At 39.8% G+C, this 16,289-nt stretch overlaps 1 protein-coding gene and 3 non-coding genes across 7 annotated transcripts in view; 3 read left to right on the top strand and 1 right to left on the bottom strand.

The window, feature by feature from the left end:
• The window catches only part of LOC127510625 (gastrula zinc finger protein XlCGF7.1-like), a 237,907-nt gene that overhangs the window by 14,494 nt on the left and 207,124 nt on the right, over window positions 1-16,289 (top strand). The window lies entirely within an intron of this gene.
• Window positions 13,420-13,534, bottom strand: LOC127511599 (U5 spliceosomal RNA). The gene has a single exon (XR_007930102.1). It is a non-coding gene; the product is annotated as a U5 spliceosomal RNA (small nuclear RNA).
• On the top strand, window positions 15,704-15,776 carry trnar-acg (transfer RNA arginine (anticodon ACG)). Its single transcript has one exon. It is a non-coding gene; the product is annotated as a tRNA-Arg (tRNA).
• trnam-cau (transfer RNA methionine (anticodon CAU)) lies at window positions 16,049-16,122 on the top strand. The gene has a single exon. It is a non-coding gene; the product is annotated as a tRNA-Met (tRNA).

Genomic DNA, 16,289 nt, shown 5'->3' with positions numbered 1-16,289 from the left:
ATTGTGGGTTTATGTGAGGATTGTTCTAAGTTCATTTAAATTAAAAGTTGTTATATTTTTGGAGACTAATAAATATAAAAAAAAAAAAAAAAAATAGCTTTCAGTTACACTAAAATGTTGAATGGCTATAATTCATGTTTAAAATTGGGGAAAAAATCTATTTCATCGAGACATCAGTAGCTGTATTAAGGCCCAGGTATACTTCACTTTCCGCAGCCAGACGCGTCTCGCATGCAGTCGTGTCCGCGCATCTTTCAAAGTATACTCAACTACGGATGTGCACGGATGACCGAGTTTGACACGTGCAGTACAATTTAATTCATGAGTCGTGCTATCAACGGGACTTCACTGAGCAGGATCAGAGAAGAAAAATAGTGCATCCACCATTGCAACATAGTTCTGAAGATACACCAATCGATGGAGATGGATAAGCTTCTAAGTTTACTCTTGTTTTTGAATTGCTCTTTCCACACACTTCTTCGACGACTGCACACTGTGCTCAGTACTGTGCATCTTGCCACCTAGTGGACTCTTCTGTACAGCTTGCGCATGCGCTGTTGCACACACACCGTCCGCACAGTCTCGAAATTTGGCCTGCACACGGACGGAGTATGCAGATGTCCGTGAGCCCTCTGGATGATGAACATTACGTCATGCAGACGGTGCACGAATGCGGCTTTAGTTTCAGTGATACTGTCCTTAATTCATAAAAACATGCCATTAAAAAAGTATTTAAAATATACTGTCTTTATGTTGTTTCTTTATGTTGTTTTTAATTTAGAGATTAACTGTGAAATTATTACATAATAATATATATTATTAAAAACGTGATTATAACATTACATTTAGATCTATTGCATTGTATTTAGATAGTGGCATGAAAGGTTGCAACATTGAATGAGCATTGTAGCTGATCACAGTCATGTTGAGTGTATGTAAGCAGCGATCTCATCATTGAAACTCGAATTCTGCTCACTAACAAATGCGTTCATCATAACTAATAGTGCAAACACAATGTAAATAAGAGGTTCGTTGATTAAAATGGGAGTTTTGGTGTGAGTTCAGAACTCAGTCAACATTTTGTCTAATTCTTCCTTATCCCGAGGTTATCATAGTCAGCTGGATCCCTTCCAAATCCAGATCAGATGGTGGACCTGCATCTTGGCATGACCACAACACAAGCCTAAATGTCAGCGAAGACCATGTCAACTAGACAAGCCCTAGAGACAGATCTCCATTGACAGCCATCGGCACAGATCCTCAGCAAAGACCACAAGAACCAGACAAGTCCTCTGAACAGACCCCTACAGCCAGCTTTAACTCCATGCCGGCGTGTTGTATCTTGATCTTCAAACTGATGGAACCAGATGAAATATTCTAAATTATACCAATCCACAATCTGACTTGTGATGCAGCCTGAATCATATCACACCATGTTCGTTCATTGGCCAGAGAAGAATTGGTCCCTGACTGAGCCTGGTTTCTCCCAAGGGGTTTTTTCTTCTCCATTTCTGTAACCTGATGGATTTTGGGTTCCTTACCACTTTTGCCTTGGGCTTGCTAAGTTTGAGACACTTAATATTAGCAATAATATTCATTTGATTGCACTAACACTATCATATGAGAACTGAACTGAGCTGGACGATGACATCACTGTTTTCTGCAGAGCTGCTTTATAACGAATTGAACTGATTTCATAATTGATTAACTACACAGCTATTAAACAGAACTGAATTAAAACTAAACTGACTTTAGCTAAACAATGACACTATTTTCTTTTTAGAGCTGCTTTACAGCAGAATTGAACTCTGTTGGAATAATTGAATCATTCTCCTGTTTATACCTGTAAAGCTGCTTTGGCTCTTGGCACTTTCATGTGGCCCACATTTGGCAGGAATGATGGCACTTGGGTGGTCCGCTCCTGTTTGCCAGATTTGGGCCACAAGAAAGCCACAGTTATGTCGCATGTCAGCCATGACCAAAACAAATGAAGCAGAACTGGCCCACATCTGGGCAACAGTTCATTTTAATTCTGGCCCAGATCCAACACCTTGCTCTGGCCCACATACCACATGGAATGATGGCACTTGGGCGGTCCACTCCTGTTTGCCAGATTTGGGCCACAAGCAATCCATACCAATGCCGCATGTCAGCCATAAACAAAACGAATAAAGCAGAACTGGCCCACATCTGGACAACAGCAAGGTGTTGGATCTGGGCCAGAATTAAAATGAACTGTTGCCCAGATGTGGGCCAGTTCTGCTTCATTTGTTTTGTTCATGGCTGACATGCGGCATTACTGCGGCTTGCTTGTGGCCCAAATCTGGAAAACAGGAGCGGACCGCCCAAGTGCCATCATTCCTGCCAAAAGTCGGCCAAAGGAAAGTGTCAAGTTTGCGCCAGATCTGGGCCACAAGCAATCCTTACCAATGCCGCATGTCAGCCATAAACAAAACTAATAAAGCAGAACTGGCCCACATCTGGGCAACAGCAGGGTGTTGGATCTGGGCCAGAATTAAAATGAACTGTTGCCCAGATGTGGGCCAGTTCTGCTTCATTTGTTTTGTTCATGGCTGACATGCGGCATTACTGCGGCTTGCTTGTGGCCCAAATCTGGAAAACAGGAGCGGACCGCCCAAGTGCCATCATTCCTGCCAAAAGTGGGCCAAAGGAAAGTGTCAAGTTTACGCCAGATCTGGGCCACATCAATTTTACTATCTGGGAATGGTGCAGACTTCCTCTCCACAGTTTCCTCCTCAATCCAGTGGCATGTCATCACAAAGAAATGTCTGTTATGTTCTGTCATGCAGACATTTGTTACATTCTCAAGCAATATTTCATAACTGCAAACTGCTGGATTTATGTCTTTCTTCACATGACTATTTTGCCTCCACTGATTCCCTCCACATGTTTTTTGAATGAAAGCTACTCAACCATCATAAATTTCAAATTCAAGTATTAGTTTGTTAACTGTACTCTGGAATGTGCTGTGTTCAGTTCAAGATTTGCTTGATGAATGGAGGATGCAGTGACCCTTGTCCAGGATCAGATGTGCTAACCTGCTCATTCATGTTAGGCTTGCTAGTGTCTTCTTTGGTCAAATGACTTGAAAGAAAGCAATGCAAAATAAATTGTGGTAGGCATTCTAGTTTTATTTTTCTGCTTAAGGAGGATTTTAAGAAAAAAGAGAAAAAAAAAAAATCAAGTCTACTCTGATTAAATTATCTGTATTTTTAACTGGTTCCCCATGAAGTTCCCAGCAGCTTTAGCATTTTTGATAATTTTCACAAAAATGTCATGCACTGTGCTCTAATGTTGTTTCATCGTTTATAGACAAATTATTTTAAAATTTCCACGGCAATAATGTGTTTTCCAGTGGACTTCATGATTAACATCCATTTTAACATGCGTCTAGAGCAGAATGATTTGAGACAGTTCTAGCATACATGTTAGATTTGATGCTTTATGTTGGTTTAAATGCTTTAAATGTGTACATGTTTTGATGTCTGTTGCTTTGTGCTATTAAACTGGGGTTAACTTTTATTTGTATGTTTTTTTCTCTAGACCTGATGGCACTGAAAGAAGAGAGTAAAGAACATAATGAAATGCAAGAGAAAAATCAGTGTAAGAAACATAATTTAATAACTAGAGAAACATCTTTTAGTTACTCACAGACTGAAAAGACTTCCTCACAAAAAAGAACTCAAAGGAAAGGAACTAGAAGTTATTTCTCCTGTCAACAGTGTGGAAAACGTTTCACCCAAAAAGGAAACCTTAATGTCCACAAGAGAGTTCACACTGGAGAGAAGCCTTTCAGCTGCCAACAGTGTGGAAAGAATTTTACACATAAAGGAACCCTTAAAACACATATGAGAAGCCACACTGGAGAGAGTCCTTACACCTGCAAACTGTGTGGAAAGAGCTTCTCAAGAAAAATAAGTTTTAAGATTCACATGAGAATTCACACTGGAGAGAAGCCTTACACATGTGATCAGTGTGGAAAGAGTTTTACACATAAAGGAACCCTTAATACACATGTGAGAAGTCATACTGGAGAGAGCCCTTTCATCTGCAAACTGTGTGGGAAGAGCTTCTCACGAAAACAAAGTTGTAAGACTCACATGAGAATTCACACTGGAGAGAAGCCTTACACATGCGATCTGTGTGGAAAGAGTTTTACGCATAAAGGAACCCTTATTGCCTACGTGAGAACTCACACTAGAGAAAGCCCTTACACCTGTAAACTGTGTGGGAAGAGCACATGGCTCTTCCCACAACATGGCTCATGGCTCTAATAAACTTGTAACTTCTATTAATCTTATGTAGACTGTATGATGATGACATCTCGCAAGTTTAGAAGAATAAAACATCAGTGTGCACTAGTGGTAAACAAATAGATCAAGATGAACTGCATTTTGGCGATTGTAGTTTTTATGTGCGCTGAAAAAAAGAGGAAGTGAAAGATGAGAATATGGATGTGGTCATGGCTAGGGAATAAAGGCCAACTTGGCATGCCAATTTTGCAAATGGAGCTTGAGGTAAGTAGTTTTAAGCAGGGCTTAAACTGGTTTAATTAGAAAAAAATACTGGCTAATAACGTTTTATTTTATTTTTTTACTTTAATAATAATAAGTGTAGTGTTTTCTTCACGAAGAGAGTCTTAAGTCTTTCACATATTGCGTCTAAAAACGCGTGGAAAGCACGGCCGCACTGCTTCCTCCTTTTGCAAGCGCTCGGGAGCTTGCGCTCCTGTGGCATCTGTCGTTGCTATGCAACCATGAATAACGCTCTCAGTGTTGCCAATTTGGGATTTTGCCGTCAAATTTAGCTACTTTCTCATTGTTGCTGCGACTCTTTTAAAGTTTTGCGACAAGGAGCTATTTTAGCTATTTTTAATAAAATTAGCAATTTTTTTTGGAGATTTTTAATTTTGAGCAATTAAACTCTGGCACTGGTTTGGCAACACCCTGCCGGTAATCTCATGTTCGCGCTCAATCCTGCTATGAGCCTGCTCTGAAAACACAGACACAGCAGTACGCATGAAGAGGCTCTCTAAGAGCTGAGCTGAATGAGTAAAAAGTTATCAGATGGTCTGTCCAGAAACTAATGATGAATATAGTGAACTGTGAACTGTCTGACCAGCATGCTGGTGAGAGCCAAGACCGTGCTGCTGAAAGGCAAAAGACCCAGACAGAGTAACATTGATCAATTAGCCTACTGTTACTCCAGACCTCCCCTGAAGCTGAAATGGTGTGTATGATATTGATTTTTAATTAGGATAATCTGTTAATATAATGTTTATCAGAGCTTGCCAGGCATATAATTAAATTGTAAAACAATATTGGACAGATCATATATATATATATATATATAATTATATATTATATATATTATTATATATATACATATATATATATATATAAAGAGTTAGTTTGTTTACAGAGTGACAACTTAATGCACACTCCTAAAGGAGTTCTTTAGAAATAATTAAATAGATGTAAAATAAGCCTAAAATTTGTTCAAGTTCACATACTTGATCTATTTTTGAGCTGTCAAGTTGTCATGAATGGGTGTCCCTTAAAGGTGCAGTAGGTAAGAATTCTGTCTGCTAGAGGTCGCTAGAGGCCTATTCAAAAGTAAAGTCAAGTCACCTTTATTTATATAGCGCTTTTTACAATGTAGATTGTGTCAAAGCAGCTTTACATTGATAACTGGTACATTGTTTGGCTGCACAGCAGCTCTTAAAGAACAGTGTCAATGCAGGCAGATCAAAGCACTGTTGAATATCAAATGTCAAGTCAAGTGTCCCCAACTAAGCAAGCCAGAGGCGACAGCGGCAAGGAACCCAAATTCCATCAGGTGACATTAGGTGGCAGACAAGTGGCAAATTGGTGTTAAAATGGAGAAAAAAACCTTGGGAGAAACCAGGCTTAGTCGGGGTGCCAGTTCTCCTCTGGCCAACAGTGCTTTGTTACAATTCAGGTTGCTATCATAAGTCCAATAGGATCGCAACATTAAAAGTATTTATTTCAGTTCCATCCAATTGAGGATCGTATTGAGGATCACGCCGGTATGGACGGTTGTTGAGGAACTGTGTCGTGGCTGTCGTGTCGATGAGGCCCTTACAGTGGATGATCTAGTTGACTCAAAACAAAGGCGTAGCTTGATGACGCCAAGTTTGAGCACGGAATCTTGGCACATGTGGTCTTCATCTCAATGGATGGTGCAAAAGAATCGGGATGGAACTCGAGAAGAAATCATGTTCATGGATGCGATTATTAACGTTATTGTAGTATGAAGCAGAGCAGGACCGAGTGTTGTGGGAGCTGAACAAGGCCGCTGGAGTGATTCCGCAACATACGCCGCGAGCAGCGGAACTTTTATTATGCCACAGTCACCGACCCGCTTCCGCTTTTCCGGTCATGAGTATGAGGTAACGCAGCTCTGTTTATCATATTAGATACATTTGAGAGTGTTGAAAATGATGTTATAGCGTTACTCTGAGCGTTCGCTCGGTGGCTGCGGTGAGACACTTGTTGCACACTTCAGTAAGCGAGATCGATTTTAGTATATCACATTAAATGCTGGATGGCTTGTGCTGATAAATGGCATGCAATTAATTTTAAAACGTATTGTATGATGGAGAAAATTCTGTATTACTTTTACTAAAAATAAAGCTGCATCTGATTATGCTATGTTAGCTACTTGACAAAATTGTGTTTTTCTCTGAGGCATGGTAAAGCATGGTACTCGCAAAAAATCAAGAAAATTAGATTTAAACAATAAGACTAAATGTGTTGAGCTATATAACAACAATTAGTTTTCTGTCTATAAATATTTATAAACAGTTGTTCCCTTGTCTATTAAAATGTGTAATATATTAAAGCGTCTTTGGTATTTCCATGGTTTCTACAAAATAAAACCGGAAACCGAGGGTTAATGCAGGTATGACGCCATTGACAGGCGACTCCTCACACATCCCGGAGCCTTGGTTAAAATGTAAATTTTCTCACGATTTACAAATAGTTGCAAACATTTGGGATATTGTAAGCACTCAAGTGAACAAAATATATAACACTGGCCTAGTGGTTTTTGGATATTTTACTGCAGAAATCTTACATAGTGCACCTTTAAATGTTTTCTTATATACACACACATATGCAGACCTGTTTGTACTTTTTCATATTTGGCGACTTTTTGTGAAAAATGGAGACTTTTGAGGGTGGTCCTAGCGATTTTCTGAGGGAGGGGTTTGGCAACACTGAGCGCTCTCCATGACTATGAGGAAGTTTCAATGGATTTCCATCACCAAAAAGCCCTTGCAGTAGCTCTTGTACAAGATTTATTTATGGAGAATGAAAAAAACCCCACATTGTTTGGGTGCACCCCATCCTTCAAAAACTTAAAAACCACAGAGAATTCCACCAACTTATCCAAGAGCTCCGTCTGGACAATGAGAGATTCAAGCCTATTTCAGAGTTGACAAGGACCGGTTTGATGATCTTTTAAGAAAAATTGGCCCAAGCAGGGCTCAACACTAAGGATTTTTTCTGCTGGCCTGGTCGGACTAGTGGTTCAAATTTTTACTTGCCCTGCCAAAATTTTCTCTGGCCCCACAATAAAAAAATAAAAAAGAAAAAGACAAGAAAATGGACATATAAAATAAGCCTAGTTATTGTTATCGTTGTTTTTGATACTTGTAACCTTAATAAGTAAGTTTATAACACCAAAAACAACTAGATTAACTCACTTAAATTTTTAAATATTGTTAGACAAGTAAACGGTAAGTAATAAAATAGGAACAAATAATTAGATTACAAGTAATAGCACAAATAAATAAAACAGAATAAACATAACCTGAAAAGCACTTTGTTTCATTTTTTATGTAGGCTTAAACCTGTTCCAGGTACAGAAATTGGAGTCTAATGTATAACTAGATTAAAACTTATTAAATTATATAAATATAAAAGACATACAGGGGCATTTTTGCCCCTTATCTTGAATTCTGGGGGCATTCTAAATGCATTTTAATAGACTAAATCATGCAGTGAAATTGCGCACTCTAAATATGCACGTGCACTAGTCTAACATACTAGACTACGTCACGTAGTGTATGCGTGCACTCAATGTGTGTGTTTTTGTTTGTTTTTTGTAAAGTGGGGGACATACTCTGTAATGTCAGATCGTTACATCAACAATTACAATATCATAGACGATATATAACGCACACCCTACAGCACTGGCCCGATCGGGCAAGTGACCGTTCCGTCTACTGTCCCGAGCGTCGTTCATACTGGAGGAGGAGAGGAGGGAGGGATGTCACAATCATGACAGACTCTCCCTCACTTACTCAGCCTTCACAGTTACAGGAATACTGATCATGCGCACTTGCCACTCATCAGCTCTCATCACCAACTCTATAAAGCGCACACACACAAACACACCACCAGTCCTTGTCTGGCCTTGTCTGAGAACAAAGACACACTCACACAAACTCGATTGCTCCTGTCTGCCTCACTGCTCAGATTGGTTTGCGTCTGTAATTCCGTATAGCTTTGTTTTGAATCTCTTACTTTTATTCATTGTTGCCTATTTTTTTTATTACCTTATATGTAATATTGCCTACCACACTAATCTGACGTCGCTAGCTTGTAATCTTTGAATCTAAATCGCTGTTACAACGCATTTGCATTTGCAGCGCTAGCTTGTTAACTTGTTAACAGTCTCTCGCGCGCTCCTTTTTCAACGCGTTCTTCAAACAGCTGTGGTAAGTTGGATCAGTCTACAAACACGGTGAGTCATGTCATCCTCTCCCAGCATTGCTACCTGTTCCGTTTGCCACATGTTTACCATAGCTCTCTCTGTCAGCGACGAGGGATTTACATGTCATAAATGTAGGGAAATAGTCAGGCTGACAGAGAGAATCTCAGAATTAGAGACACGCATCCAAACTTTAATCGAGGATAGTAAGAATGCAAGGGCTTCAGATACTGTTTTGGATGCGACTAGCTTAGTGAACTCTGTACATTGTTCGGTTCCGGCTGTCGAGCCCGCGCAGCAGGGCACTTGGGTAACGGTGAGGCGGCCTAGCTGCGGAAAACACCACTCTTCCGTTCCAATAAGAACATCAAACAGGTTCTCCCCACTCAGTGATACACCCACTGAGAATCCTGTTGAAAGTGCCCTAGTTATTGGCGATTCTATTACACGGAACGTGAAAAAAGAGACACCAGCCACCATAGTCACATGTTTGCCGGGAGCCAGAGCACCTGACATCAAAGCAAATTTAAAAGTGCTGGCTAATGCTAATCGTAAATACTCTAAGATTATTATTCACGTCGGCACTAATGATGTTCGACTTCGCCAGTCGGAGATCACTAAAATTAACATTAAAGAGATTAAGATGTTTTTCAACACAAATACCATAGTTTATTATTATTATTATTATTATTATTATAGAAACCATAAAAACATGGTAACGAGGAGCATGGTTTTTGTCTGTATCATGATCTTAGTTAAACTCTGGATCAAAGAACTATTGTATCTTTTCATTAGGGCAACTACAAAGGAGAATTTAAGGGCTTTACAGCCTGTATCCCATTAATTAAAGATGAAGCTATGACTTTTCTTTTGTGTAAATATTTTTACCTTTAAGTAAAATATTAATTTAGTAATTAAGAGTCTGCAATATAATGCAAATATTATTGTTTAACACATTTGCAGTATATTCAAAAATATCTATTATTCCCACAATTTCAGACAAGGCTTAAGCTATCCTAAAATATGTCAGTGCCATTGTTTTGTCTCGAGATGCAAAGCACACACCAATGATGTTTTTCTAGTGTATGTTTATAAAAGCTACTTAAATGCCCTAATTGAACCAAGGCCTAATGCTGGCTTATGCTAAACCCTGTCTGTGAAACCGGGCCATTATTTGTTTCTGTCCTCTATTTCAATTCAATTCAATTCACATTTATTTGTATAGCGCTTTTCACAATACATATCGTTTCAAAGCAGCTTTACAGAGAATGCATGTCAACATTACAATTTGGAGAATGCAGTTAGCTAATAATGTAATAATTTAGGCAATTAATTTACAATCACTGTTAGCAATTTAATTGAAGGTAGAAGCAAAGAGCTCCTGGAAAAATGAATTACATATTAACAATAATTAGGATATATAGAAATTTGCGAATGTGCGTGTTGATCCAGATGTTGCATCTTCTGAAGTCCTCGCAGGAGTTGGCGCCGTCTCTTCAAAAGTGTTGGTCATCTGAGGTCTTCTTAAGAGGCTGGATCCAAACTGAAGCTGATGTACTCTCTAGTCACGGAAAAACGGAAAAGCAAATGGAGAATAATTAGCATAGCCGCTGTTCATAACATTAAGCAAAGATAGTCATGTGCAATTGATCTGATATGAGATTCATTATGTGAATGCTTGGCTAAAGAGATGCGTCTTTAATCTAGATTTAAACTGGACGAGCGAGTCTGAGTCCTGAACATTATCAGGAAGGCTATTCCAGAGTTTAGGAGCCAAATGTGAAAACGCTCTCCCTCCTTTAGAGGGCTTAGCTATCCTAGGTACAACCAGAAGTCCAGAGTTTTGTGATCTTAAAGAGCGTGAAGGATTGTAGGGCGATAGAAGATCGGTTAAGTACACAGGAGCTAAACCATTTAGAGCCTTGTAGGTCATTAGCTGTACTTTATAATCGATACGGAACTTAATAGGTAACCAGTGAAGAGATGATAAAATTGGTGTTATATGATCATATTTTCTTGACCTGGTAAGAACTCTAGCAGCTGCATTTTGTACTAATTGTAGCTTGTTTATTGAGGAAGCAGGGCAACCAGCTAGTAATGCATTACAGTAATCTAGTCTAGACGTCATGAAAGCATGAACTAACTTTTCTGCATCGGAAACAGATAACATATTCCGTATCTTAGCAATGTTTCTGAGGTGGAAGAAGGTTGTTTTTGTAACATATGAAATATGATTTTCAAAGGACAAGTTGCTGTCTAATATAACACCTAGGTCTTTAACTGTCGAGGATGGAGTAACAGTACATCCTTCTAAATGCAGATTGTAGTCTGAGAGATTCTGTGTACAGGTTTTTGGCCCAATAAGTAATACTTCAGTCTTATCTGAATTTAATAGAAGAAAATTACTAGTCATCCAATGTTTTACTTCTTTAACACACTCTGTCAGATTGGATAATTTAGAGTTTTCATCTGGTTGTGTTGAAATATATAACTGAGTATCATCGGCATAGCAGTGGAAACTAATTCCATGTCTTCTTATAATATTACCAAGTGGCAGCATGTATATTGAAAATAGCAGAGGGCCTAACACAGATCCTTGCGGCACTCCATAATTTACTATTGTTATCTTAGATTTTTCCCCATTTAGATAAACAAAATTGTGACGGTCTGATAGATACGACTTAAACCACCGTAATGCCTGTCCCTGAATACCAGTGTAATTCTGTAGTCGATCTAGGAGTATTTTATGATCTATAGTGTCGAACGCAGCACTGAGATCTAGTAGCACTAGTATTGAGATACAGCCTTGGTCAGAAGCTAGAAGTAAGTCATTTGTAATTTTAACGAGCGCAGTTTCTGTGCTATGATGAGACCTGAATCCTGACTAAAATTTTTTTTTGCAAGAAGGAGCACAATTGGACCGACACCACTTTTTCTAGTATTTTAGATATAAATGGAAGATTTGAAATGGGTCTGTAATTTGCCAATACATTTGGATCTAATTGTGGTTTCTTAATGAGAGGCTTAATAACTGCTAGCTTGAACGGTCTTGGAACATGACCTAGAGATAAAGACAAGTTAATAATATTGAGAAGAGACTCTTCTGCTACAGCTAACAATTCTTTCAGTAGTTTAGTGGGTATTGGATCTAATAAACATGTTGTTGGTTTAGACGCCGTGATAAGTTTATTTAGCTCTTCCTGTCCTATAGTTGTAAAGCACTGAAACTGTTCTTGAGGGGTGATAATTGAGGCTGAATCATAAAACTCTGTCAAAGGTTGTACATTTACATTTACATTTTAGAAATTGTTTTTGTTCAGTAATTTTGCGAATTTCTGGTTTGATCTCGATCAGATTTTTTTTCTAGATCCTTTATTTTTATTGTTAAATCTCACTATTCGGGGAATAGACACAGTTTCTATAGACTGTACTACACTCACATTTCTATCAATTAAGTGGGCAGAACACAGACTGTGATTTGAGGTTTGACTTACTAGTTATATGGTGCGAAGCGTCTTGGAGATAAGATCAGCTCCGACATTAACAGACAACCCACGTCCTGAGTTCCTGACCTGACGAGGAAAGAGACTACAAGACGGTTAAGGTGAAGCTTTCGCGAGCAAAACCTTTTACATTGCTTTCAGCTGCACTCTAACCTGAAACGTGCGCAGGCTTCTGTTCAGGGATAAGGGAATATCTAGATCATTTCATTTTGGATCTAAACTCTCAATACTCGTGGTCTCAAATGTTTTGTCAACCTCCAGTTACAGTACATCTAAACGCTGTCTCAGCTAGAAGAAATGGAAGGCCATTTTTGCCAGGTAGGTAGCCAACAATAGGTAGTAGCAGATTTTGGCCTAAGCTAGTGGTTTTCAAACCATTCTTGTTATCTCCCTTATGTAAAACAGGTGAATTGAGCTAATTGGTAGAGTACTCTATGATTTTTTCCCCAATAAAGCAACAATTACTAAGGGGCAGTGGTTACTGAATATGAGAAAATAACACACTTGTTTCTGTGTGATACAATCATTTTGCTCTCTTGGTTGGCTCTCTTCTTTTCTTTAACTTCCAGCCATATTTAATGGTTAAAGTATTATACTGTGCACTTTTTATCTTATATTATTAATATTATTATTATTATAGAAAAGTTTCTGTCTGGAGGAAACAATATTAAGTAAAATACTAAAATGTGTATATGTGAGTATGTATAAGGATATGTATACATTCACTATAATACATATGGGAATATATAATAAATATTAAACAACAATAAACTATTATATATTTATATACACTACCAGTCAAAAGTTTTTGAACTGTAAGATTTTTAAATGTTTTTAAAAGCTCACCTGCTCACCAAGGCTTCATTTATTTGATCAAAATACAGCAAAAACCGTAATTGTCACGGTTCCCTCTGTTCCCGGACTCCATTACCCATGATCCTCCTGTTTCCTCACCTGCACTCACTTCCTCGTCATCTCCCCATCAGCACTCATTGCCTGCAACTGTTCCTGATCATCTGGATCAGGAACAACGAGGCATGCGCTTCGGCGCTAACCTTTGTCTGTGGGCTCAAGCTGGAGTAACCTTTTGGCAAGTTGATAATAAACCTTAACAATAGTACTGCCACTGCTCACTCTGCTTTTAACGCTCTTGTGCTGCTCTGCCGTAAGCAGAGCCCCCAAAAATACAGAACACTCGCAAACGTTCCCCTCCACGGAAATCTTTAGTAAAAGGCGAAAGATTTATGCGATAACGAAGAGAAACTCGAGCTGTACCTCCGCCCCCTTGGGCCTGCGTGCTCCCTCTACTACACCGCTCTGCTCGCCGAGGGTAATCTAGGACGCAAACTCCTGCCAGCACGCTTTTCATCAGCTGGTCGCTTGCTGGTCCTCGTGCAGTTTTTTGAACGGGAGCGACGGCCGGCCTCTGCAGCTCCTCGTTAGTATAGTGGACAGTTGTTGTGAACAACAGTTAAGATGGCATTCCAGGGACCAGTTTACGACAGGGCCCCTCTCTAACTGCTGGTGTGTAAGAAGATGTGCCACACTGTGATTGGATCATTGGTGAATGAACATAAACAAATGTTCAGCAACGTCAGATAAGATGTTGGGACAACTACCAGACACCTCTTCCAGAGCAGGAAGGGGAACCTTCTGCACCCACCAACACCAAGGAGAGGACTTCTCATTGGACGACACATTGACTCTAACCACCAAACTCATTCCTAAGATTTAGGCAAGGACTGCCATAAAAATTCCTTCAGGACCCCCTGGATGGAGCAGCAGTGACTGAAATAAAGAGAGGCCACAGAGATCTATCTAAATCCATTCATACCTATGTTTGGAGGCCTTAATTTGATCGAAACTGCATCACATCCACTCCATCTTCATGCAAAGCACAGTTTATGTTAATGGTTACTGACTGTTAAAACAACAGGTCATGGGACAGTCCTGTTAACAGATAAACAAATGCATGGACGATGATTTAACCATTTCATATTGTGTTTGGTGTCTATCTGTTCCCTACGATGCCTTTAATAATTCGAAAGAGGTTTGGTAAAGAAATAATGCATGGGTAAAATGTTAAAGACACTATTTTAACACTGTACTTTATGCTATGCAAATGAGTTCCACACTAGGGTGGGCAACACCGGGGTTGCTTCAGATAACAGTGGCCAATCACACTCCAGGATCGGCAAGGCGCCACATTTCAATCTCCTCCTCATTAGAAAGGGATAAATATGTCCCCCGGGTAGACGCACCCTTGTTCTGCGTTTCCAGCTCGACGGGGAAGGAGACATTAACAGACGCCCCACGTCCTGAGTTTCTGACCTGACGAGGAAAGAGACTACAAGACGGTTAAGGTGAAGGTTCACGAGCAAAACCTTTTACAATGCTTTCAGCTGCACTCTAACCTGAAACGTGTGCAGGCTTCTGTTCAGGGATAAGGGAATATCTCAGATCATTTCATTTTGGATCTAAACTCTCAATACTCGTGGTCTCAAATGTTTTGTCAACCTCCAGTTACAGTACATCTAAACGCTGTCTCAGCTAGGAGACATGGAAGGCCATTTTTGCCAGGTAGGTAGCCAACAATAGGTAGTAGCAGATTTTGGCCTAAGCTAGTGGTTTTCGAACCATTCTTGTTATCTCCCTTATGTAAAACAGGTGAATTGAGCTAATTGGTAGAGTACTCTATGATTTTTGCCCAAATAAAGAAACAATTACTAAGGGGCAGTGGTTACTGAATATGAGAAAATAACACACTTGTTTCTGTGTGATACAATCATTTTGCTCTCTTGGTTGGCTCTCTTCTTTTCTTTAACTTCCAGCCATATTTAATGGTTAAAGTATTATACTGTGCACTTTTTATCTTATATTATTAATATTATTATTATTATAGAAAAGTTTCTGTCTGGAGGAAACAATATTAAGTAAAATACTAAAATGTGTATATGTGAGTATGTATAAGGATATGTATACATTCACTATAATACATATGGGAATATATAATAAATATTAAACAACAATAAACTATTATATATTTATATACACTACCAGTCAAAAGTTTTTGAACTGTAAGATTTTTAAATGTTTTTAAAAGCTCACCTGCTCACCAAGGCTTCATTTATTTGATCAAAATACAGCAAAAACAGTAAATGTCACGGTTCCCTCTGTTCCCGGACTCCATTACCCATGATCCTCCTGTTTCCTCACCTGCACTCACTTCCTCGTCATCTCCCCATCAGCACTCATTGCCTGCACCTGTTCCTGATCATCTGGATCAGGAACAACGAGGCATGCGCTTCGGCGGGGCTTCGGGGCTAACCTTTGTCTGTGGGCTCAAGCTAGAGTCTTTAACCCTTTGGCAAGTTGATATTAAACCTTAACAAAAGCACTGCCACGCATTACACGACCACGAGAGGCCTACTGTGGCCGGTGGGCCAGTGGCGCAATGGATAACGCGTCTGACTACGGATCAGAAGATTCTAGGTTCGACTCCTGGCTGGCTCGATCTGCTGCTTTTGCTTCTTTGTCAGCCCATGGCAGTTTTATTATTTCATTTTTTCTTTCTCTTCCCTTCTTCGTTGGACTATTGTTCCCCAGCTTGAACGCAGCGCCTTAGACCGCTCGGCCATCCTGACAAGACGGCTGAGGGTGAGCAGTATTTTTGGAGCTCCACCGAATGGCAGATGATCTGGAAGCTAGTGCTAAGCACCGCTGAGCACAGCCGAAGCACAGCCAAAGCACAGCCAAAGCACAGCCAAAGCACAGCCAAAGCGCATGCCTCGTTGGCGCAGTTAGGCAGCGCGTCAGTCTCATAATCTGAAGGTCGTGAGTTCGAGCCTCCCACGGGGCAGGGTGGTTCCCTTTGGCACACGAGAGCCTTTAGACGAAAGAGCGCTTTCCTTTATTCAAAAGGCTCTTCGGCTCCTCTCTAGGGCAGACAGCATGAGATTCTGAGAAAATCTGTGTCATTTCAAGTAGTTTCCCTGAATCTCGGCGGGCCTCTCCTTGTTATGTTTC

Source organism: Ctenopharyngodon idella, chromosome 4, assembly GCF_019924925.1.
Source record: "Ctenopharyngodon idella isolate HZGC_01 chromosome 4, HZGC01, whole genome shotgun sequence".
Taxonomy (NCBI): domain Eukaryota; kingdom Metazoa; phylum Chordata; class Actinopteri; order Cypriniformes; family Xenocyprididae; genus Ctenopharyngodon; species Ctenopharyngodon idella.
The sequence above is the reverse complement of the archived record's forward strand: the minus strand, read 5'-3'. Positions and strand labels throughout refer to the sequence as shown.